The sequence below is a fragment of the Diadema antillarum genome, unplaced genomic scaffold (genome assembly GCF_040938485.1).
Source record: "Diadema antillarum isolate AM-2024a unplaced genomic scaffold, OU_Dant_1.0 seq00000531_RagTag, whole genome shotgun sequence".
NCBI lineage: Eukaryota > Metazoa > Echinodermata > Echinoidea > Diadematoida > Diadematidae > Diadema > Diadema antillarum.
This window is the reverse complement of record NW_027271482.1, coordinates 793,992-819,333: the sequence shown is the minus strand read 5'-3', so window position 1 is coordinate 819,333 and position 25,342 is coordinate 793,992. Positions and strand designations below refer to the sequence as shown.

The 25,342-nt window shown below is 38.9% G+C and overlaps 1 pseudogene; it reads right to left on the bottom strand.

The window, feature by feature from the left end:
* LOC139734517 (tryptophan 5-hydroxylase 1-like) overlaps positions 1 to 25,342 on the bottom strand; it is a 152,616-nt pseudogene that overhangs the window by 76,540 nt on the left and 50,734 nt on the right.

The window sequence follows — 25,342 nt, the reverse complement described above, 5'->3', positions numbered from 1 at the left end:
TCACAATGAGACACGGTCATTCATTCCGCGCCCCATTAACATAACAATAACAATAAATTACATAAATTAGTATCACATGGGACGACTCCGCCCCGGGGAACCGAAGAGACCCTGGAAAAGCCCAGCCCCGGGCGGGGACGCCCCATTATTATAAACCTTTAATTCATATTCATATATATTAAAAAAAAGTTAACGTGATGAAAATCCCTTTGTCCAGATATTGATATGAGACAAGATCATAGAAAATTTCATGTTATCAATCAAGTCTTTCTGAGATATTATGTTCAGAAAATCAGTCAGAAGGAAAAAAAGAACGAGACATGAAACTCATCCCTTTGGGACGAGTTAGGTGAACGCTTGGGGTCATCAGAGAGGCGAACTAGTCAACCGCCATCGAAATATCTTTAAAAAAGACAGTTAGCAATCGAAAAAGCATTATTCATGGCGTTAATAATTAAAAAGCAATATCACCCTTTTGTAACCATACCTCATTTTCAACTCTTATTTTCACGAAAAGGTTGTGATATACAAGCTTGAAGTTTCAGTGAAATACGTTAATAAAGTGGAGTTCTCAGTACATACAAAACTAAGGTACCTTTCGACAAATTGTTTCTGTAACGCAAAAACAAGGATGAAATCGCTTACATTTGTGTGCGTTCGGGAGTGAGTCGATTCTACAAGATATCTGTATATTTACTAAGAGATCTTCGACACGAAAAAAAAAGAAACATGACAATAAAGTGTTGATGTCAAATGACGACATGATGACATCTAATTGGTCTTAAATATGGATACTCCCAATGTTATTGACAATCTATATCTTTTGAAATATGATATAAAAAACAGGAGATCATCTGTCATTTTGAGATCTCTGTAAGGCAAAGTAAACAAAGGCATGTTTCTTCACTTCATTTGCACATTGACGAGAGCGCGGAATTTTGACTGCGGCGCACGCGTTTTACCTTGCTATTGGTCAAAATTGACCAAAAATCAATGGATGTTGCTACTGAAATTATCAGGAATTCAAATCAAACAAAAAAGAACGTGCATAATTTCCATGTTGCGTACGCGTTGTGAGCGCGGAAATGTTTGAAACTCTTAAAATGGTACGAAAAGTATAGAAAATCGGTCGGGAAATTATTTTGAGCATTTTACAATTTCGAGGCGGGCGTAGGCGCGCGTCATGATAGCCTGACTGATATGCACTGTGCGAAAAGAACAAGTGACCCCTGAACTTTATGTCCTGTGAAAATGGTAAAATATGATATTCAGTTTAAATATGAAGATATGATCGATCATTTAACATCATGTGAAAATGATGATAATGAGTACGTTACAGATAAGTTGACGTTGTGAAAAAGATTTCTTTATCGAGATGTTGACAAGTTATATGATGACTGAAAATTTCACATTAATTGGTCATGTCATTGTTAAGATACTGCGTTCACAAAATTTGAAAGAAGAAAAATGAAAACAAAAGGTTCCACACAATAACGCTAACGACGTATCACCTAATAAACAAGAAAGAAAGATTCCGTAAAGACACAATAAGTGGTACGCTAATTGCGTATTACGTAAAAAAGAGAGGAAAAAAAATCCGTGCATACACATTTTGTGATACGCCCTTAGCGGATCACAAACTAACTACACTTGAACTCGTCACTGGGACGAGTTATGTGATACGCCGCAAAAAACACAAAAGAAAAGGAGTTCGACCAATAATACTACAAAATTCCGATTAAAAAAACATCTTGTAAAATGAATCAATTTACAGTATCTGGTCTATGGTTGATTTGACTGTCCCACAAGTTCAATGCACCAACCTAGAGATGTTCTTTCCTATGAAGTTTTTTTTTTGTTCATTCGTGGTCCAACGAAGTCCTAGAACAAAATCAGCTTGCTTGCCCAAACGGCAACTTATGGCAATTTTGCTAATTTGCATATATCCAAAATGGCCGCTAGACGCCATGTTGAATGAACAGCCGGAATGATGAATGATACCGGTTTTTTTTTTTTTTTTGGCTGTTGGGACTGTAGAATTTATTTCCGTTATAAATTTTACAATATAAGATCATCTTCAGGTCAAATCTAAGATGGTCGCAAGTCGTCATCCTGAAAAATTGACTTCTTGAAGCCTTGCCCTACACCTATGAGTAAGAGCTCGTGTAAGGGGTTCTTAGTATGAAGAATTCATTTCTTGTATCATTTCTCCAGGTCGAGGTCAAGTCAGACCTAAGTTGGTTGCCCGATTTCATCATGACCCGCTCATCTTAGAATGATGTTTACCATGCACCACTCTCTTAGGGTTTGGGCTACGATCCATTTCTGGTGTTCTTATCAATGTTTATATGCGTTCACTCATACTTTGGTGGTAGACTTCGAACTATCATTTCAATGAAAAAATGTTTTCCGTATTTTTCAGAAACTAAAGTGCCCGATTAATGTTTCGAGATGGACGGTAAAATAAACTCTGTACTGAGGTATCTGCCGAAATGGGTTTTGTTTCTGACGTGTCTCAGTGCAGTGGCTTCTACTGGGGGCCCATCTGATAAGGTTGGAGTTATATAGAATCCATTCCTGTATTTTAAAGAAATAAATTAACATCTTTCTGGCACAAAGAAGAAACATGACATTCGGTACGAATATGGTTTATTTCATTTTCCTTTATATTTTAGGAATTATGATGGCTGTTACAGAGATTCATGACGGAAACTGTCTCCTCTCAACCTGCAGCAAGCCCGGACCACTGAAGACATTCAAACTTTGAGCTTTCAAAACGGTCATTGAGTGTGTGATAGAGAGGAATGACGATGATACCCGTTGCAAAATACAAGCTGTTTTGGACTCTCAAGGAGAGCAGGCATCTATTGAACTTCATAACTACTGTTTCTGCCCATATACTTGAAAGGTTCATATCAGAAAATAGGTTGGATAAGAAGAGAAAAGATGAATCTAGAGACAGTGATGACGCTCCAGTTGGTAGAATAAGGTCACAAACAAGAGAGTATGATTTTGAGAAACTGTCTTTTTTGTGTGAAAGCTTGTGAACCTATAAATCCCAAACATCCTGATAGATGGTATAAGGTAGTGCAGTGCGAAAGAATGGGAATGAGAGATGCACCCCTTTTAATTTCTGTTTTAATTCTAGTGTCTTGAAATATTGTGAAGATCGTAATGAAAATTGGAATATGGAAGTTGCTGTGCGTTGCCATGGGTTACATGATTTATCAGCAGCCGAGGCGCTCCATCATATTTGCTGTAATGATGACTTCAGAAAAAAAAAAATCCTGCTCGTAGTGACCAGACCCCAGTGATCGACGATGAAGCCATGCCTGCCTCTTGTTGATAACATGTATACAAATCGAATGCAATGTGCTTAGACATCTATTGCACTTCATGATAAGAGCGTGGCTTTTAATCGTCAATGGGCAGGAAGGAAATGTTCACCAAGATCATAAATTATCTTGGTGATGATGTGGTAGTCCTTAATATTAAGGTTGTGCATCCATTGCTGTATTCCGTGAGTATGTATATACAATTCTGAAGATTTCTAAAGCAGAATATGTGGACGACGAAAAAGAATATGCCTTGGTGAAAAAGATCACAACGGAGGCATGTGTAATTCTCTCAAAGAACACAGGCTATGATCTTTGTGATTTCACTCATGTTAAAACGACGGAACAAATTAGTCGTACATTGCTTAGAATCATCTCAAAGCTCATATCAAATGGTGAAAATCACAAAAGCAGCGCTGACTTTCTCACAGTCCGTGGAGTATTGCATAACCAATAGAGGTAACTAAAGAAAACTTGAATTGGATGTCAAACTGCACTACAAGTTTGGTAGCAGTGATTTCATTCAAATTTTACACCAACATGGAAAACATCGTGTCGTATGATGAGGTGCTGCGATTCCGCAAATCGGCAGCAAAGTATGTCCGTGGTAAAGCTGTTACTATACATCGGATAATGGGTTTTAATCAGACGGCAGGACCTGTATTTGGCTGGCATGACAGCTTTGACCTATTGGTATCAACTCTAAATGGCTGTTTGGCCAAAAAATTAAGTTCACCCGCTGACTGAGAAAAATGTAAGTGTTTACGAAACACGGTTACAGCTTAAATAGAGCAAAGTAGAGCTCGTAAAGCAAAGAGAGAATATGTTACCAATAGTATCATAAAAAGTAATGGTCAATCTGACAAGGAGTAGGAAATCGATGAACTTTGTTCTCCCGAAGAAATGTGAAATTGGTAGAATAACACAAGTGAAATCAGAAGGTGGAGAAAAGATGGATAAAGAAGAAATAGTTGCATATTTTAATACATATTTCATTGATGTTGGTAAAACAATTCAAGAGAATGTTGAAAATACCGTACATGACCGCAGGGACATATTGTCCAAAAACATGGACAGTGAAAATCATTTCCGTTTTATATATTTTGAAGAAAACGAAGTACTGAAACATTCACATAATCTTGCTACTGAAAAGGCATGTGGTCTGGACAATGTATCTGCAGTTATCCTGAAGTCTATTGCTGAACATATTTGTAAACCTCTCATTTATATTCTTAATCTGTCGATGATGCACCAAAATAAGGTTCCATTGGCATGGAAACGGTCTCGCGTCACGCCCTTATACAAAGGTGCAGGCCAACGATCGCAGGTTAACAATTACAGACCAATATCTATTTTACCAGTGATAGCAAAAATTATGGAAAAACTTATATTGATCAATTGTACAAATATCTTCAAGAGAAAGGACTTCTGACAGTGCATCAATCAGGTATACACCCAAACGCTCGACAATGACGGTCTTAATTAATGTAAAAGAATACTGGCTGAATAAACTTTACCAAGGAATGTTTGTAGGTGAAGTAGCATTAGATTTAAAGAAGGCATTCGACACAGTGGACCATGTTACTCTATTACGTAAGGCGCGTCTGTATGGCCTGTCTGATTCAGTAGTTGAATGGTTCTGGAGTTACCTGACAGATCGCAACCAGTGCACAGTTGTCAATGGGGTTCCAATCTAGACCACAGACAATAAAGTGTGGAATTCCCAGGGTTCGAATTTAGGTCCCTTACAGTTCATTTTGTATATAAATGACTTACATTTGTGGATAAGGAATAGTATGGTATCTCTCGACGCAGATAACACATGCCTCTATTACTCTTGAAACAACATTGATAGATTGGTGACGGTTCTAAATGAAGGCATAGACAGAATAAATGAGTGGCTGTGTAGAAATAAGTTAGCACTAAATGCCCCCAAAATACGAGTTTTTACTGATTTGGTCGAGAATGAGATGAAAGTGCACTTCAGTTCTTTGTGTAAAGATTCAGGACACGATCATTAATCAGGTCACGAATATCAGATACCTTGGTGTTGACCAGTACATAGGCTAGACACGACATGTTAAATGCTTGTAGAAAAACTGCACAAGAGTTTGTGTTTACTGAAAAGAATTAGACCGGTCATCACGTACCAAATGGCAATGATATTCTATAAAACTGTTATTCTGAATCAAATAGATTATTGGAGTGTTATATGGGAGAACATGGCAAAACATATTTTGAAAAACTACAGAAAATACCATTTAGAGCACTCAGAGTGGTTATGCAGGTTGACTGGAAATTTCCAAGTGAAGCCCTATATCAGATGATTCGAACAAAGTGTAATGATAGCATCGTCTTTCGGGTGGACGCAATAAACAGTTGTTACATATCATGTATATGATTGTAAACGAAAACATGCCTTCACATATATATGAATTATTCATGTATAGACAATATCTATATGGTTTGAGGAAGTCAACCCTACAGTTAGGTGTACCCAAACTAACCATCAATTTAACCAAACAAAAAACATCAAAAAAACGTAGATTTTCATATCGCGGTGGCCAAATATAGAATAGTTTGTCGAGCGATGTTAAATAAAGTAGTTTTTTATATTACAAGGATAGGCTTTTAAGGCAATTTATTTGCAGTTTTATATATTACAAGGATAGGCTTTTAAGGCAATTTATTTGCAGTTTTATGTTGTGTGTGGGTGTGTATGTGCAATAAGTTTTATGTTTTAATGATCCCACTTTTAATTTTTTGTTCATTTATCACATGTGTATGTAGAAGTAATTTTCTTCTTTTTCAATGCGTAAGTAATCTAATGGAATTATTTCAGAATAATTGGTAGTATTTTCTTTTTTTTAGGTGATCCGAGTATCCTCTCGGATCACCTTCTGTATCTGTACTGATTCTTTGCTTTTCTTTTTCTTCTTTCTCCTCAAAAGTTGTGCAGAGGTTAGCTCAGAAAGTCCTCTTCCTATCAATTTCAAACTCATACCATGTATGTATCATGTCCCAAAGACGACAAATCTAATGTATCTTAGTGATCAGTCAACCGTGACGTCACTATGACGTCATTATATGAAAACACATTCTCAATCATATCTCATTAATGGAATGGAATTTTTCAATGAAATTTACGTCACATATATTTGAAGTTATGCGCTTTCTACTCATGTCCTCAAAATTCATATTTTCTCTCAAAACGTGCGCGTACGCGCGCGTTGAAATATTTGTATCCTTAAATCGAGCTCAATTTTTTTTTTGCACACGTTTCAGACCATTTGGAGCATTTTTTGAAAAATTGAAAAAATCGGACGGACGCGTACGCGCGCGCACATATACGCACGCACAGCTCATATGCAATAGAAATTTCCCGTTTTTTCACATTTATCGGATGCCTGAAATGTCAAGGAATATTTCCAACAAGTCTCAAGTCAATCCGACTCAATATGACGTCATACGGGCCCGTCAAAGTTGAAGCTCCGCGCGCGCGTCAATGGCGATATACAGTGCAACTATGCCAAAAAACCGCCAATTTTAAATCCGATTTTACTCGTCAGGTTGGACGGTGACCCCCAATTTTCTTTACATATTCTAAAAGCTGATGAGTTGTACATGTCATTTCATGGGTTGGCGATGCTGGAAAAATGATGAAAAGATATCAAATTTCTTAATAAAATAAAAAGAGTAAATTTTCAAAATGACGTCATCAAATTTCAAGTTCACTCGAGCGTATCTCACTTATCCTTTGCCGATTTTCACCCAGATTTCAGTATGTTGAAGCTTATTAAATGTCCTTTCATTAATATTATGACAACATTTTGATTAGTTGACGGCATTACCTCGTAAAAATGGATTGAAAGTAAGCTTGTCAAATTTGATCAGTTTACGTGTTATCTCTATGGGAGTGCAGTTTTTCTGGAAATGAAAATTGACATGACTGTCCTTTTCGAGCACTAGCTCACTTATGCTTCGATGAATTTCTCCCAGATTTTGATATGTTGTAGCTGAGAGTTTGGGCTATTGTAATTGTTCCTTTATTTTTTCATACGGTGTCGGAATCATGTCCAAAAACTTGGTTGAAATTAAAGCTTATCTTCGATGTATTTTCATATTCCTTTCTTTTTGCAATTTTCTTTGCAATAACTCAAGAAAAAAAAGTCCTATCACCACCATATTTTGCACATGTTTAGGTCATGTCACGTACATTATTTCATAAAGTAACAACTACTTGATCAGACGCCATCTTGGGAATGTAAATTAGGGTCAAAAGTCATAAATGCATCATCCTGTATCTTGGTGAATACATGTCCTTTCTTTCCCATATTTTGTACACGTAAAGACCATGTTACAAGGATCATTTAACAAAATAACCACTTTTTGCTCAGATGCCATCTTGTCTGTGGAAAGTGGGGTCAAAGGTCAAATATACTTCATTCTGTATCTTCGTTAGTGTACACGGAATTGTGCACCATAGATGGCAGGTCTGACTCCCTTTTCTAAACGAGAATCCAAACATCACACGGCCAATGTCCACTAAACACAGATGAAACCGGTATGGTCATGCCTATTGGGATCAGGAGACTCAAACAATTGATTTCCGAACATATCGGATCACCTAATTTGTCAGTGTTGACAAATTCCGATTCTAGTTAGTATTTGTGTCTACTAAAATGAAACCGATAATTTGTATCATAGTCTGTTATTTTTCAATGAACATGGCCTTGATTTTACAGTGTATGATCATTGTGTTTGCTTCCTTTTCTTATGTTATGTATACTAAGTATAAAAGGCTGTATTATGTTACTTTGATTTGTTTTTACCACTTCACGGAGTCACTGAAGAACAGCCTTTGGCTGAAGTGAGTGACAGTGTCAAAATAAAATAGACTGTAAATAACCTGTCGTGAGACACATGCCATGGCAACAGAATTTCAGATACACCCTGCCGGGATCATCAAGACCTGCAGCACGCAGCCTCGGATCAGTACGCTCACATTCCCTCGATGCACAACTAAACAGTCCAAGTCTGTTGACAATAGCAGGGCTGTTCTACTTCAGCACTATGCTAGACCTAAGAGGGTGATGCCCCCTTCAGTGCCTAGAGACAAGCGTACCGGCATCAGCTATATCGACGTGTGTGCTCAACATGCCAACAGAAGAACACTCATTGGCTCAACAGCTTGAGCCAAGGCTAGATGCTATGGAACGGGATGGCTTCAACAATCAGCTATCCAGGAACCAGGGAGCACTCAAACCTGCAATCATCTATATGTTTGGTCCTTTGATTGATGCACCACCCTCTCATCCAGACACCATCTTCACTATACTTGCGTACATACAGAAGTCATTAGTTGACATGGAGTTGGACATGGTTCATGTGTGCATGGACATGCATTTGTTTGTAGTTTCCAAGCAAGTGCGCTGGTACCAGCCCAGGCAGTTCCATAATGTAATCATCCATCCTTGTGGGATGTATACTATACAGTCATTCGTTGGCTACATTGCGAAGTTGATGAAAGGTTCGGCATTAGATGTGTATGTGTCTGTGACATATGGAGGGCTGACAGGTATCTTAACTGGGAAGTCCTGGATGAAAGCCATACAAGCCTTTCGTGGAGCATCGGCTGCACTCTTGAAGCGATTTCTATCAACTGGTCTAAAGACATTCGAGCAGATAGAGCAGTATCTGCGTGCAGCATGCTTACATCCCACCGGCACACATTTGGTTGACAACTTCTTCCAACACTCCTGTCCACCAGTTTGAACGTGCAGAGGGAGAGAGAGAGAGGGGGTGACATCTACTTGAAGCAGCTTATCCTCAAACGTGTCAGGAAGTACTTCTTTCTTTCTGGCCATGCGCAGTACGCAAGATACCTCAATCAGCATCTTTTGGAGATAAGTGAAGTTCATGCTGAAGACAGCATACTGAAATGCTATCTCTGCTGACCAGTTTCGAGAGCAGACTTCAACCAAGAACGGCAAAGGAGCTCTCAAGGGCATGACTCTTTTTGCTGAGCTGGTAAGCGATTGGATTGATGCCTTCCATATCGCCGTCCATGTGCCTGATCGGATAGACTACATATATTCTGTGTTCCAGAACAGTCGAAACAAAAGCAACACAAGGAGGAGTTGACCCATTGGCAAATCTTGGATGCCAACGATCGTAGTCTCATTGATGCAGAAGTGGAGAAATAGCCATACCCGCTGGAAGACGAACGTCCTCATCTCCAAAACCCAGTAACTGGACGAAATTTTCCCCACTGATGTGAATGTGGCAGAATCAGTTATGTTTGGAGACAAGTTGGAAAACAAATACATCAACAAACTCACTGGTGGATTCTATGATGCTATCAGTAGCCCAATGAAGACGATGGTCAAATGTAAAAAAGCAACATTAGCAATAGACCTTGAGAGTATTTTTCTTCGGCTCTTGATAATTGGTCAGAAGCAACAGGTAGAACTTGAACCGCTTTTTGCCTACGAATTGTGTGCAGTACTTTCATCATTGATTGATGAGCGTAGTTGTCTCCGTAAAGCCAACAAATCGGCCGGATCTAGTCAAAGGTCTCGGTTTACCCGAGATTTCGCCAAAATCCGTATTTACAGTTAGCATGTATGTATTACAGCTGTTCTACCACATTGAGTGGCCACATGGTGGCACTCCCCCAAATCTGATGGCATCCATCCAATGTCGTTTGAGTCACTATCATACAGACGGTAGGAAGAACATTGTTGTTTTTGACAAGTACAAGGATATCTCTGCCAAGGATCATGAGAGAATACGAAGGGCTGGTGACGTTATCATAGACTATGAGTTCTCAATCACCACTCATTTGGCTATTAAAGAGAGCTGTAATTATGAAGAGCAAGAACAATAAACGGAGGCTGGAAAGTGTTTTGAGTAGATTCAGTCTATAGGAACATGCGACAATGGAGACTCTCGACGATGGTGTGTTAGTTCATAATGAGGGAGATGTCTTCACGATCTCGTATGTCTTGCAGACAGCCAGGTGTGGTGAGAATGTGATTAGTGTGCTTAGCGATGACACAAACGTTTTTGTCCTTCTTGTCTACTGGATTTATCAAGCGGAGCTATAATGCAAGGTACAAATGGAGCTATGAGATTGTACAGTGCTCGATATCAACCTGTGCTGACTAGGGGCCAAAATGTTTGCAGTTGCTTGACGTTCACACCCTCAGTGGATGCGACACGACTCATATCCGTACGGCAAGGGCCAGATACGTGCATTGAACACACTATCTGCTGGGATTTTCCATTTTTAGTTACTATACTTGGAGAGGTAGGTACCACTCCCACAGATCTAATGGAAGCAGCAAAACCCTTAATTCTTGCTTTGTATGGTCAACAACCAGACACGTCTCTGGAGTCCGCTCGCTTCACCTTCTTCACCAAGAAGAAGGAGAATCCTAAAGTGATGGCCCTGCATCCAACATCTGGTAACCTCTTCCTGCTTGTGCTTCGAGCTCATTTGCAAGTAATACTATGGAAAGCTGTAAACCTACCAGCTCCACCTGACCAGTCAGCGGATATTAGTCACTTTGGATGGGAGATCCCTGTGGATGACACATGATTCATATCCATACGGCAAGGGCGAGATAAGTGCATTTATCACACTACCCGCTAGGGATTTTCCAAGTTTGGTTGCTATATTTGGAGAGGTAGGTACCACTCCCACAGATCTGACGGAAGCAGCAAAACTCTTCATTCTTGCTCTGTATGGTCATCAACCAGACACGTCTATGGAGTCTGCTTGCTTCACCTTCTTCACCAAGAAGAAGAAGAATCCTAGAGCAATGATCCTGCATCCAGCATATGATAACGATTTGCTGCTTGTGCTTCGAGCTCATTTGCAAGTCATGCTGTGAAAGGCTGTAAACCTACCAGTCCCATCTGATGAGTCAGCGGATATTAGTCACTTTGGATGTCTCTGAATACCTTGAGAACGAGTGTGACAAAGAATGATCAGGTAAACTTCTAGAACTTGTTGAAATGAGAAATATGTTATTTATGTGTTTTTTTTTACCCCAAAGCCTGAACAAAAAATATCGCGACAGTTTCTAGACACTTTTGGCACACTAAAGAATATTAAGACACGAGGAAGTTTTTACTGTTGCTTGAACAGAGTTTGAAAAAAATAGCTCCCTCAGACGAAAGCCCCCGTTCCACTATCACGATCTGGACCCCGATCTGTCCCAATCTAGCAGATCGGGAGAGAGCGGCAAAAGCGTACGGGGATCGGAAGCATCGTAGCAGCAGCGTGTGGAGGTCGGGGTTGGAGCGGGCATTTTTTCAGATCGGGAAGAAATTTTGAACCTGTTCAAAATTTCTTCTCGATCTCCCCGATCAAAATTGAGCTATTTTCAATCGTACGGCAAGCGGGGAGAGCGTAGTGACAGCGTAAACGCAGCGGGGAGAGCGTAGTGACATAAACGCAGCGGGGTGAGCGTAACAAGGTCTTTCTGAGCGTAGTAACATCGGCACAAGAACAGGAAGAAAACTTACAAAAAAATGTCTGTCAGAAGAAGATCAAGGAGATCGACAGGTAAAACTCTTAAAGAGGAGGATGGCATTGTCCCTGCACCTGTCAGGGCAGAACATGAAGAAGAAGGAGCTCAAATTTTCGAAGGAGAAGAGATGAAGAAAAAGAAGAGAAGAAAGCAGCAAAGCAGCTACCCAAAAGGCGGAGAAAGAGAGACTGCACGTGATGCTTAAAGAGGAGGAAGAGGACATAGCAGAATTTTGAAGAATATGAAATCATCTACAACTGGAGGAAGACGGACTATAAAAGCAATTAGGACATCAAGAAAAAGCCTTGGGAAAATCAGCACGTCTTTGTTTATAACAATACATTGCTGCAAAAGACCAGAAGTTGAGGAGCCTCTTCGAGGTATACAGAATATTTCTTCGGTTCTGCATGCTAATAAGTTGACTGACTGCAGATCGACAGTCGAATCGGAGTACATCGGGGCACATCGGGCACTTTTCAGCTCTCTGAACGGGGTGACAGTGTGATAAGATCGTTCAGAGCGTAGATACAGCGTGCATCGATTGGATAACATCGGTAACATCGCACTGACAGCGTAGCTACATCGTTCTAAAGCGTAGCTACAGCGGCAGAGATCGTAATGCCTCAGTCCCGATCATCGTAATAAGAGCGTAGCAAGCACGTGTTAGTCGTAACTGCAGCGTACTTAGAGCGTTCTAGCATCGTACTGTGTCCAGATCGGCTCAGGTTTTACCCGATCCTTCCCGATCTGAGAAAATTGTCAAATCGTAGCGAGAACGGCATAGTGAAACAGGGGCTTAAGTACACCTATGTCATGATTTGAAAAGGACCATTAATACGGAGTAATGCAATAACTGAAGGTAAATGAAGTTTTTTCTTTATATTTCTTTGTTGGTAAAATTGATAACGGCTTACCCGACAGTCATCTTGGATTTGACCTTATATTGGCATTTGGCATTGGCATTCTCCTCAACTGAAAACCCTGCCAAGGAGGTCTTATCAGCCTACGACAAGCGATGTCAAAAGTTCAGTTTTTCAAGATGACGTATGTCGGCCATTTTAGATATGCCCTGAAGCTGACCTTCTATTGAAAAAATCTTGACAGAAATTGATTCTACACACCCTAAGATCCTTATATTATTCTAGGTCAAGTGGTTCAAAAGTTCAATTTTTCAAGATGGCGTCTGGCGGCAATCTTGGACTTGACCTGAAGATGACTTCATCTTGCAAAAACACTAACGGAAATGGATTCTACACACCCCATATCCTTAAAATGAGTTATTACTTATCAATTTCGGGCAAGGGGTGCAAAAGTTGATGTTTCAAGATGACGTGTGGTGGCCATTTCGGATTTATGCAAACTAGCGAAATTGCCCAAAATTGCCGTTCGAGCAACCAAGCTACATTTGTTCTAGGACCCCATGGGAACACGAATGAAGAAAAAAAAATTCATATGAAAGAACATTTGTAGGTTCGACAAATATGAAATCGACTGCTATATGTGTGCAAATACTCGGGCAACAGAATATGTATTTACGTATTACAGTTATATGTATCATTGACTTTGACCCTTATTTGCATATCCAAGACGGAGTGTGATTAAGAAGGCGTCGCTATTCAACGAAACGATCTAGGTATATACCCCACATATGTCCAAGATACGGGGGGGGGGGGGATAGGTCAGGTACACTGTATTTCCAAAGATACACGCTAGTACAGATCTCATATTTGCAGAACAGAACTGAATCTTGTGGACCTTTGACCTTAATATACACAGCCAAGATAGCCGAGAGAGAAGTCGTTATATATATATTATATATATATAAAATAATTCAAGTAACAACTTCTATACATATGCAAAATATGGGAGAAATAGAGCCTATCCTTACCGAGAAATCGATTACAGAGATTTAGACTTTGACCGTAATGTGTATATTCAAGATGGAGTCTGATCAAGACGTGGCTGTTTTATTAAATGATCCAGGTAACATGGTCTACATGTATCCAAAATATGCGGACACACGGCATGTATTTCCAAAGACACGCCCTAATTGTTCTACAATATAGAAATAAGTATTGTTTACCTTATACCCCACTTGACCCAGCCAAGATCGCATCCGACCAAGAATTCATTATTTCATGAAATGATCCAAATATCATGGTTTTTATGTGTGCACAATATGGGGGCAATAGATCGTATAGTGTCCAAGATATAGAATACAGTATATTTCACTTTTACCCTAATCTACAAATCCAACATGGCATCAGATCAAAAAGTACTTTTTTTTTCTCCAGAAATTGAAGCTCCTGACATAGTTTACAAGCGTAGAAAATATGGGGAAGAAAGGGCCTCTTATTCTTAAGCTGTAGCAGCTATACAATATGTATGACACAACAGCTCCTACAGTCGAAGTATAAGTATCACATTAAAGCAAAATTCTAGATGTGACCCCGACATTCAGTAGAAAAAGAGGGGCTTCTTCCGATAGCTTTTAGTGTCAGCTATAACATATCAAAAGGTGGGAGGAAACCGTACAAGGATTACTGAGCTATACTGTACAAAAACAGAAAACAAACAAACAAACAAACAAACAAACAAAAAACTAAACCGCCATAGGGATAGCAAGTAACATGGTCAACTTGTTCATGGCTAACTATAAAATATTCTTGTAATGACGTCATCATTTTGAAATACTGTAGTTACAACTTCGGTGGGCAATTAGATAAGCTACAACATACTGAAATCTGGGTAAAAACTGGTCAAAAAAATGAAATATGCCCGAATACGTTCAAATATCTGATGTCGTCATTTTAATTTTTTCTCTTTTTACAAACAACACCCCGAATATACAAGTCTTGTCTTTTAATCTTAGACCTTTACATGACATGTTAATTGCAGATTTGAATGCAACCAAATTAGCACCTCGGTTAACATCAGTTGGTTGACTTTTCCATATTTTTAACCAAAATATAAAAGATAACTTTAAAAAAATTGTGACTGCTTTATGTCCATCAAAGATAGACTAAGAATATTTGTTGCATCTTCTTCCATTTTCTTGATTTGATATTTCTGAAAGAAACAGCTGAAGGTAGTAACATTTGTAATTTAAATCAATTCTCATATTGTATTGGTGGTCAGCATAAAAAAATAATCTGCAAACCGTTTGTTATACTTTCAGCGATTGTACATGAAAGCATTTCTTGGGTTTTCCTGGCCTGGTTGAAACAGTCTTCATTGGATCTTGCCATTAGCAATGTTTACATTTCTTAATCATCCCCAACGTGTTGTTTTCAGTAGAAACGGACAGGTCATGTGTGTTATGGACGCAGTAAGTTATACTCAATATTAGGTCATTTCTGCCTAAATCGGTCACTACACCAAAGAATATATGGTATGAGCAGTTAGCTATGTGTTGGTTTACAATGGCTCAACAACTATCACTCCAGATATATCTATCCTTTCCTGTACAATGTTTATTATGTTGCTTTTCTGTCTTACCGTAATTGCTGCTTTCTGTCATGTTGATACTGATGTTGCTTTCGGAGAGGAGATGCGCTTCTCTCATCGACATCATCAAATTCTTTAGGAGTCCTTTTCTTTCCTTCAACGTCAACAAAGATCTCGAGGTCAGTTCCCTGCTGCTTCGATTGTCGTGACTCGATATGCAGAACCCGAATGTCATTTTCCTAGTATGATATCAGGCAGGTTATTATGGCGACGAAACAAGATGAGGAGGAGGGAGAAGAAATAAACCAGAAATGTTGCCAGTGCAAATGGTATGCCTCCATCATATTGCATAATTCTCCCTAAAGGTCTACACTAGATATTGCCAATGTGAAACCACAATATAACATGACTGGCAAATAATCATTATTGAGTAGTTATACATAAATCTTCATGACAATTCTTAGAGCCACTTTTAAAATGTACAAAATGGGTGAAACTGGAGCAATTTCTATTGACCTTTGACCCAATGGCCAAATTTTCCCTCATAATCATTGTGCAGTAATGCATATGTACATATATTTATATATACGTGTATATATAATATATTCATGTACCAAGTTTAAGTACACAGTAACCATATGAATTAAGTCATTTACAAGACCTTGAGAAAATAGTGTAATTTCAGCGTAAAATGGTGCAATTTTAGTATTTCAAGGTGACCTTTTACCGTTGGACTTTGACCTCGTCATCAAAAATATCCAAAGAGAATCAATATCAGGCAATACACGCATATCGATACTAGAAAGAAAACAATGTCCCACAGTGTGTGACTCTGTGAACACTTCCAAAGGGTGGTTTACCACATAGTGCGCTTTGTGAAGTTTGATATCACAGTGTGATATACTCAATTACAAATTTGATGATTTCAAAATGTGGCCCCTCTGTGAAAAAAAAAATTGACAGTGTGGTCACCGTGTGAAGTGTATTTCACAGAGTGACCATCCTGTGAGATATATTTCACATTGTGACCACCCTGTGTTACTGACCATCGTGTGGATTGCATTTCACAATGTGACTACCTTTGATTAATATTCCACAGAGTGAACAACAAATTTCAGTGTGCAGAGATAGTATGCAAACATCTCTCGCACTATGATAATGGCTACTAATTATTATTATTATCAATTATTCAGCATTTTGACTTCTCTGCGTAGACAAACACAAAGCAAATTTGATTCGCCACGACAAGGACAACACAATTAATAAAACAGCAAAAAAAAAAGAAGTTACTCCGTCAAAACAAAGCATTAGCTTCCATCAGTGCGAACAATGTGAAAAGTATGACCAGAGGCCCACAACATCTTTGTTAGTAGTTTAGATACAACTATCTATATTTTTTTTATCCTCGAACTGAGGAACTTTATGTAAATCAATTGTTCAGAATCATGCAAAAGTCAATACAAACATAAAGCAATTACAATCATAGTTCAATTTACATCAAATGAAAATTCCGTATGTAACGGATTTTATCATTGGTTGCTTGAATACTTCTTTTTTTTATATCTTTGCAATATAACAGAAACTCATGTTTGAATTCTTTTACAATAAATGATGCAGTAGATCGCTGGTTTCTGTATTCTTCCATGAGATATGCCTTATAAATTGTGTATTCCATGAAATTAACTATTGCATTAAGAAAAAAGTAATCCTTCTTACAAATTTCATACCCGATTGCTATGATTTTCTCATCTATAATGATATTTTTCTTGAACATTCGAAGATAAGGTCACTGATCCTTACCCAGATGTTTCTTATTCTCGAACAATACAACAAATTATGCATTAAAGATTCATTTTCATTACAGAATTTGCACTGTGCATTTGTTGTTATTTCCCATTTCAGTAAATTATTTTTAAAAGGTACAATATTATTTATCACCTTAAAATTAAACTGTTTTATCTTGTTGAGTTTCAATATCAACAGTTTGAAATCAAATACTGACACCCAATTAAATGTATCAAACGTATCAAAGGTCGAGTTTACGTTGCCAAATGATGATCATATTTGGTTCTGTAACCTTCGTTTCTTTCGAAAAAAGTGTAATACATTTTGGCTTTTTTTTTTGCTGAGGATATCAAAAACATTACTCCTTGACACTTCAAACATCTGTTGACTATTCATTTCATTTTCATATTTATGCCTCCCCCACGAAGTGGTGCTGGAGGCATTATGTTTTCGGGTTGTCCGTCCGTCCGTAATGAATTTTGTGGACGATGTAACTAAAAAAACCTTTTGAGGTACTCTAGTGAAACTTGGCATGTATGTGTATTAGGGGATGAAGTTGTGCCTATCAACTTTTTTGTGCACATGCTTAAGGTTAAAGGTCAAAAGGTCAAGGTCAAATGCTTAAAATTTCACTATTTCCCCATATCTATGCAATGCTGAAGATATTTTCTTGAAATTCAGTGTATACAGGTATCACCCAATCAAGATTCTCTGTTGAAGTTTGAGGTCATGAGGTCAAAGATCAAAGGTCAAAAGGTCAAGTAGAAATTTTAAAATTGCACTTTTTTTTTCTGTATCTTGGAAATTGTTCAAGGTATCTTCATGGAACATATCATATATGCATGCACGACTGGCAGTGATTATCTAGGCAATTTTGGGTTCATGGGGTCAAAGGTCAGGGGTCAAAGGTCAAGGGCAACACTTCAAAATTTTACTATTTCCCTCATATTTATGCGATGCCAACAGGATTATAATTTTTTAATTGGTGTACGCATGTATAAGCCAATAGAGATTCTTTGGGAAGTATTTTTCCCCAAAAAGGTCAAAGGTCAAAAGGTCAAAGATCAAGTGAAAGTGCTGAACTTACTTCTTCCTCCATATCTCCGAAGTGGCTCAAGTTATCTTGAAACTTAGTACATATTTATGCATGTTCTGCCTGACAGTGATTCTCTTATGAATTTTAGGGTCAAAGGCCAGATGAAAATGGTAACACTTTACTATTCACTACAGAAAATGCACTTTTTCTCCATACCTTGAAAATTACTCAATACATAAACTTATGAAAGAGTCAAAGTCAAGTTAAAGCCCTTAAATCCCAAAATACATGTTCTCCTATTTATCCAATTAAATCTAGGTCAAGGAAGGTGAACATACAACACATTTGTGACAAACATGTCATTGTAATATTTCGCCAATTTTGAGAAAATGTAATCACACATTGTCCACATGTACTATAGACCTATTAGGAGAATCATGCATTATGGTGGAGGCATACCAGTCGCATAGCGACATTTCTAGTTTTGATTACGTAATATGTGCACCCCAAAATGAGGGAAGGCGTGTTTCAATTTTTGATACTGAAAAGAAGCAAGCAAATTATCAGTCTGCAGACTATCATTAACTTGGGTTTAATCAACCCAAAATCCATTTACAATTACATCAGACACTACATTTATACCATTGTTACTCCAATTTTGAAAATAAAGCATTTCTTTTCCAAATTTCATGTTACTGTTAAGCCATAAGATTTCCTTATCAATGTCTCTTACTCGTAACAGATCCACATATCGTATTTCTGTCCAATAAATCAGTAAATCTCTATAAAATGATGGAATTTTATATTTCTTACATAAACAAAAAGTTTCATGTGGATACCTAAGACCGTTTCAAGTTATGTCCTCCACAAAATGGATTACAGATGTACGGAAAACCCGAAAACACGCCTCCTGCGACACTTGTATCAAGATGCTGTCTCTCGAGTCAGCTGTGATGTCAGCGGTTCATAAGGACCCACACACACACACGCACACAAAATAAATTAATTAATGCCAAAATAATATAGAAGGTGGTTTGCAACAAAAGCATACATTTCATGGGTCACGATCACGTTTACATTTTGCACTGTTTCATAAAACAGGTGACTCTATGGAATTTATGAAGTGTTGGGTTCAACATTTATTGTTTTCTTCTTCAGTAAAACATGAGTCGTTGCGCTTAATCAAAACGTGACGTGAGTGTATAACCAAGATTTTGCAGTTGCAAGCGCCTGTTACCGAGACAAATACCCTCTTGATAACTACCCTTCAGATAACTACCACGAGGATATATATATACACCCGTAGGACAATCCCCCTGAGGCAATTACCCTCCATAGCCATTTCTCAAAGGGCAATTTTTGGGGCGACCCATGTGTATAAATGGATACCTGGTAACGCTATAGAGAAAAAATAATGTAAGGGTCCTCTTGTAGAGCAGTGGCAACACTGAAGAGGCTACCCTGGATAAATATGACCTTATCATCATTATTATTGTTATTACCCCCCACATGCACACACACAAACACACACATACACAAGTCCTGGTGCCAAAGCCAGATTTTGGGCCTAACCTTGTTTTACCGTCCACCCAATGTTTTCTAATGGTTTTACCCTATTTCGGGGGTACTGAATCCGAATCTGTATGATGCAATTCCTGCATCCTTGAGGGTTTTGAGATATCTAAGATGGCCGCCAAAATGGTGGTCAAAACGGATTTTTCCACCTATTTCTTTGCAAATGGAAAATTTAAAACAAATGATGATTTAACCGTACTTCAAGGGTGCTGAACCCGAATCTTCATGATGCAACTCTTGCATTCTTGAGGGTTTTAAAGTATTTAAGATCGCCGCTAAAATGGCCGCCAAAAACGAAAATTCCCGGTCTCCTTCTAAATGGCGAAAAATTGAACAATTGATGATTCTACCCTATTTCAAGGGTGCTGAATCCGAATCTTGATTATGCAACTCTTGCAGTATTGAGGGTTTCGAGGTATTCAAGATCGCTTCCAAAATGGCCGCTAAAAACTGAAATTCCCCCTATTTCCTTCTAAATGGCAAAAATTTGAAAGCAATTGAAGGATTTACCCTATTTCGAGGGTACTGAATCCGAATCTGTATGATGCAATTCCTGCATCCTTGAGGGTTTTGAGATATCTAAGATTGCCGCCAAAATGGTGGTCAAAACGGATTTTTCCACCTATTTCTTTGCAAATGGAAAATTTAAAACAAATGATGATTTAACCGTACTTCAAGGGTGCTGAACCCGAATCTTCATGATGCAACTCTTGCATCCTTGAGAGTTTTGAGACATTCAAGGTGGCTGCCAAAATGCTCGCCAAAAACTGAAATTCCCCTGTATTTCCTTGTAAATGGTGAAAATTTGAAAGCAATGGAAGTTTTTACCCTATTTTGAGGGTGCTGACTCCGAATCTGCATGATGCATCTCTTGCATCTTTGAAAGTTTTGGGCCGCCAAAATGGCAGCCCAGAAATGGATATTCACGAATACTTTCTTATAAACGGCGAAAAATTGAAAACAATCGATTGTTTTTATACCGTATTTCGAGGGTGTTTAAACCCTATCTGGCAGATGGAACTCTTGCATCCCAATTTGCAATGGTAGAAGAAATGTAGAAGAAAAACGTAGAAGAAAAGGTTTTGTGATATTCAAGGTGACTGCTTATATTGATATATTATATTGATTATATTAATTGATGGTTATAATGATTCGAATCTTGACTCTCGATGGAGACGGACGTGCAACTGTAGTTACTCCCGGTTCTCGGTCGCCGCCCTATTCACTGGCCTCTTTCTTTTCTGAAACAAGCTAACTACTGCTCAACGTTTTTGTGGCCACAACAAATTGTCAATTATTCGCATCGTTCCAGTCATTACTTCTTTTACTTACTGGAGCCGTATGGTTTGGTAATTTGATCATACATACTTACATGTGTTGACATGGCTTCCCGCAAAACCCGTCAAACCACCAAGGAGCCGAGCGCCACAGCTCATCTAGCTGGCCCACTCTGCTCGGCCCGAATCCCCAAGTGAACCCGAGCCTGCCGACCTCACACTTGCTGACGTTCAACGCAGCATCCAACTCTCCTCGGCGAATGTCTGTGCGAAGCTCGACTCCCTGTCTAATGAAGTTGCCACCATCAACAAGAAGATTTCCAACCTCGAGGATTCTGTGTCGATGAACTCAGATAAGCTTACAGAGCTTGAGCAGAGAAAACTACCTGACATGAAAAATAAGATGGCGGAAGAAATCACCAAGCTACAAGACAAGCTGACACTCATAGAGATCCATAGTAGGCGGCCAAATCTCTTCTATGGCGTCGTAGAGGCACAAAACGAGCACGTCGAAGATGTACTTCGCGAAATTTTACTTTTGCCTGGGGATTGGCGATGCCGACAACATTGCCATGGTAAACGTACATCGCTGTCCTCGTCGCGACACCGCCACATCGAACCAGGACAAGACTTACCCGTCCCGTGACATCGTCCCACGCGCTATCATCGCAAAATTTGTGTACATGCGAGATCGTAACAGAATCCTGGCCGCCTTCGAAGACCGCCAACGCCACTGCCAACCACGGGCATCTAGTGGCGCCGCCTCAGCCCAGGTTTCCCGAAGGATCACCGTACGTACAGACCTTCCTCCAACCATGAAAGCCAGAAGGAGTGTGCTCGCAAAGGCTACCATTAATCTACGCAAGGAAAAACATGTGTCGACGAAAATTTCACTGGTAGGTGCAAATGTGTTTCTACACTAGAAGGAGAAGAGCACCACGAGCTGGAATCTGTTTCAGGAATGAGCTTCTACAGCCTATGTGATATGAGATATTTCTTACGTACTCTCATATCCTCAGCCTAAATTTGTAAACAGGTTTATCAAGATAATTATATTGTGGTTAAAAAACATCTTGAACTGTGAGATGAATTGTACTTGACTAGGCTACCCCACAGTTGACTTGTTTTCCGTGTTTAATTCTATTTGAATATTTGTATTTTACCTTTAATATTCTGTTTTACCGTATATCATAACCTTACCCTGAATGTGTGTATCAAACAACACTCCTTCCGTGTTATTTGATAGTTTTTAACCTACAGCCATATTAAATGTGTCGTTCACGGCCGCTATCAACTATCAGGAGGTTGTTATTCCTTAGTATCATTTGTCAAGCAGCCGCGAATGACTCGTTACTATGTTAGAATCAGACTGTAACCTACATATTCGTTGTCTCACTCTTTTTCACCAAACGGTCACGGTCATGTCAACTGAACTGAGCAAAGCATGCTCACCTCAGTGCGTTTATCACCCAGACTGTGGGTCTTAGTGACATCACTTCTTTCTGGTATACGAGCAAACGTTATGTCCTCTCACGATTGTACCCCATTTTTTTGTATTCCATTTTAATGTACTCAAATTTTCAAAGTGTTAGGAATCTTGCGTTTAGCACCTGACTGGTCTCAAGATGGGTGGTAGGGTGTGTGGCCGTGACATCCCGGGAACGTGTCAAAGACATGGATGTTCGGAATCTGTTCTTGATTGTATTCTCATGTGCTTTTATCTGCTCGAAATTAGAGCAATTCCTGTTTTTCTACGTTATTTTGGATATACTATCCTCCTCGAATGTTTTACGAGTTATTGTCACTTCTCAATGCATTTCCGGTACAACAATCAATAATTACCATAATACTCTTTGTGTTAAGTGTTCCTGCCCGATTACAAAAAACCACATGTCTGCAAGTGTTTATAATGCAATGCTGGTATTTTTTATTCCTAAACTAGTCGACAACAAATTATTGTGCATATATATACGCAAACTGAATCCTGTTTCTGAAAGAAGCCTTAAATCCCTATTAACTCATATAATGTCCGGAATAATCAGTGTAGTTCGGTGTGTCGTTACATTGATACTGAGGCATCTCACGCTTAAATTTGATAATGCTTTTATGATCGCTATTTCGTCGTAGTGACGCAGATTGCCCACAGTGCTTGTTTGTTATTTGTTTGCTTCAAGGAATTTTCCAACACCTACCGCTCATCCTTTGATATTGTGTACTTGCCCCTTGTACATAGTTCAGCAAGTTACATTGTAATTTTACCACTATCACTTCGTTCATCTTTACCCCGTGTGAATGTTAGTAGTTTTGTTCACCGGCGGAATGTTATTTTCGAGAATTGCTTCCAAGAGACCAATGACAACCAAATTCATGAGCATGCATTCCTAGTAAACAAGTCATCTTGACCCCGTTTACAGTGCGGGGCTGGGCCGAGCCGCGGCCGAGCCCAGCCTCAATTGCGAGGCCGAGCCCCGCAATTCTGTCCGTTTACATTGCCGGGCTCGGCCGCGCTTTTAATTCAAACCTTTCAATATTTTGTCGTAGTGGCGCTCTGGTTGTAAACAAACGCAATTTGGCATAGTCTGGTTTTCAGACCCTTTGCCAACTGGATTCCATGGCGACGAAGTCGCCGTTCGGGCAAAGGCCTTTGCCGAAGGAAAAAATCCTTTGCAGGACAAAACCACCTTAAACTATATTAGTTTTCGATGTTGAGGGGGTTAATATCCTGAATAGCGAAACAGTACGGGCAGAGGGTTTGGAAGCCAGACTAAAATTGGCCGCGCATTTGGCCCAGTTTGCGTTTACACTGACAAAGGGCCGGGCTCGGCCGTGGCCGAGACCACCTCCAGAGCGTGGCCAAATGCGCGGCCAATTTTGGCCCCGCATTTGGCCTTTTGCGCGTTTACACTGAAATGAAGGTGGGCTCGGCCGCGGCCGAGCCTCACACTGTAAACGGGGTCTATGTCACCTGTGTTTGCCTGTTTCCAAAAATGGCTGAACAAATTAACGTAAATTTTCTTTCCTTGATGAATAACGGAGTATGTGATTACCAACCAGCTGCATTGAATTTCTCTTTAAAGGGATCGTATAGTTTTGGTTGAGACCTGCTTTCAGGTTTCTAACATTTTTTGGTGAGATAATGACAAATCTCTAAATAAGTATGAAAGAGCATGTAATTCTATGAGGAATTCAACGTTTATTTGATGAAAATTGGTTTTGAAATGGCTGAGATATCCAAAACAGAGCGATTCTAATAAAGTGTGGGACCCACATTTTATTACGATCGCTTTGTTTTACTCTGTTTTTGGATGTTTCAGTCATTCCAAACCTGATTTTCATCAAGTAAACTTTGAATTTCTCTTAAAATGGTATGCTCTGTACTATTTCATAAGTGTTTTTCTTGGTATCTCGCAAAAAGTTAAAAGCCCAATTCTCATCTCCACCAATACTGCAGCATCCCTTTAAACTATTCTGACTGTGAAGAAGGTGACAGCACCGACTTTATTACATTATCTTTATATACAAAAACCAAAGAATTAAAGCCTGACTTAGATACCAATGATGTTTCCGCCCAAAATGTATCCTCAAATTATCATTTGGAAAAAGATATCATCTCCTTATCTCATTCAAACCCTAAAGATGTTTTTGTTTCACATATTCATATTAGAAGTCTAAACAAAAATTTTGACCAACTACTTTTTATTTGTTAACGAGTTGCAATTCAGACACACTATTATTGACCTTAGTGAAACATGGCTAAAGAAGACGTCACCTTCTTCCCAACTCACGATTAGTGGTTTTAATTTACTTACCAATCACAGGACCAGTAAGAGAGGTGGTGGAGTAGGTTTCTATGTCACACGAACTTTCAATTGTCAGTTGCTACATGAATATTGTATTATTTCAGAATGTCTTGAGAGTATTTTCATTGAGGTTATAACTCCATACAAAGGAACATTATTCTGGGGGAAATTTATTCCCCACCTCATTCCAACCCTTCTGAATTAATTGAGTTAGTTCACGGACTTCTGTATGACAAATATTTTGCAGAATAAGACATATATTATAATGGGTGACTTTAATATAAATCTTTTTAATTGCAATGATACTCCAATCTGCCAAATTTCCTCAACCGTATGTCGTCAAAATCTTTTATTCCCCTTATAAGAAAACATACTCGTATATCTGATGCTACTTCTTCTCTCATCGATAATGTATTTATTAATAATTCATCTCTTGATGTTACACCTGGTATTGTTGTATCAGATCTTTCAGATCACTTCCCGGTATATGCACTCGTTTCCCAGTTCTTCATCAGAGGAACACCAACTCATATCTCTGGTTTTCGTG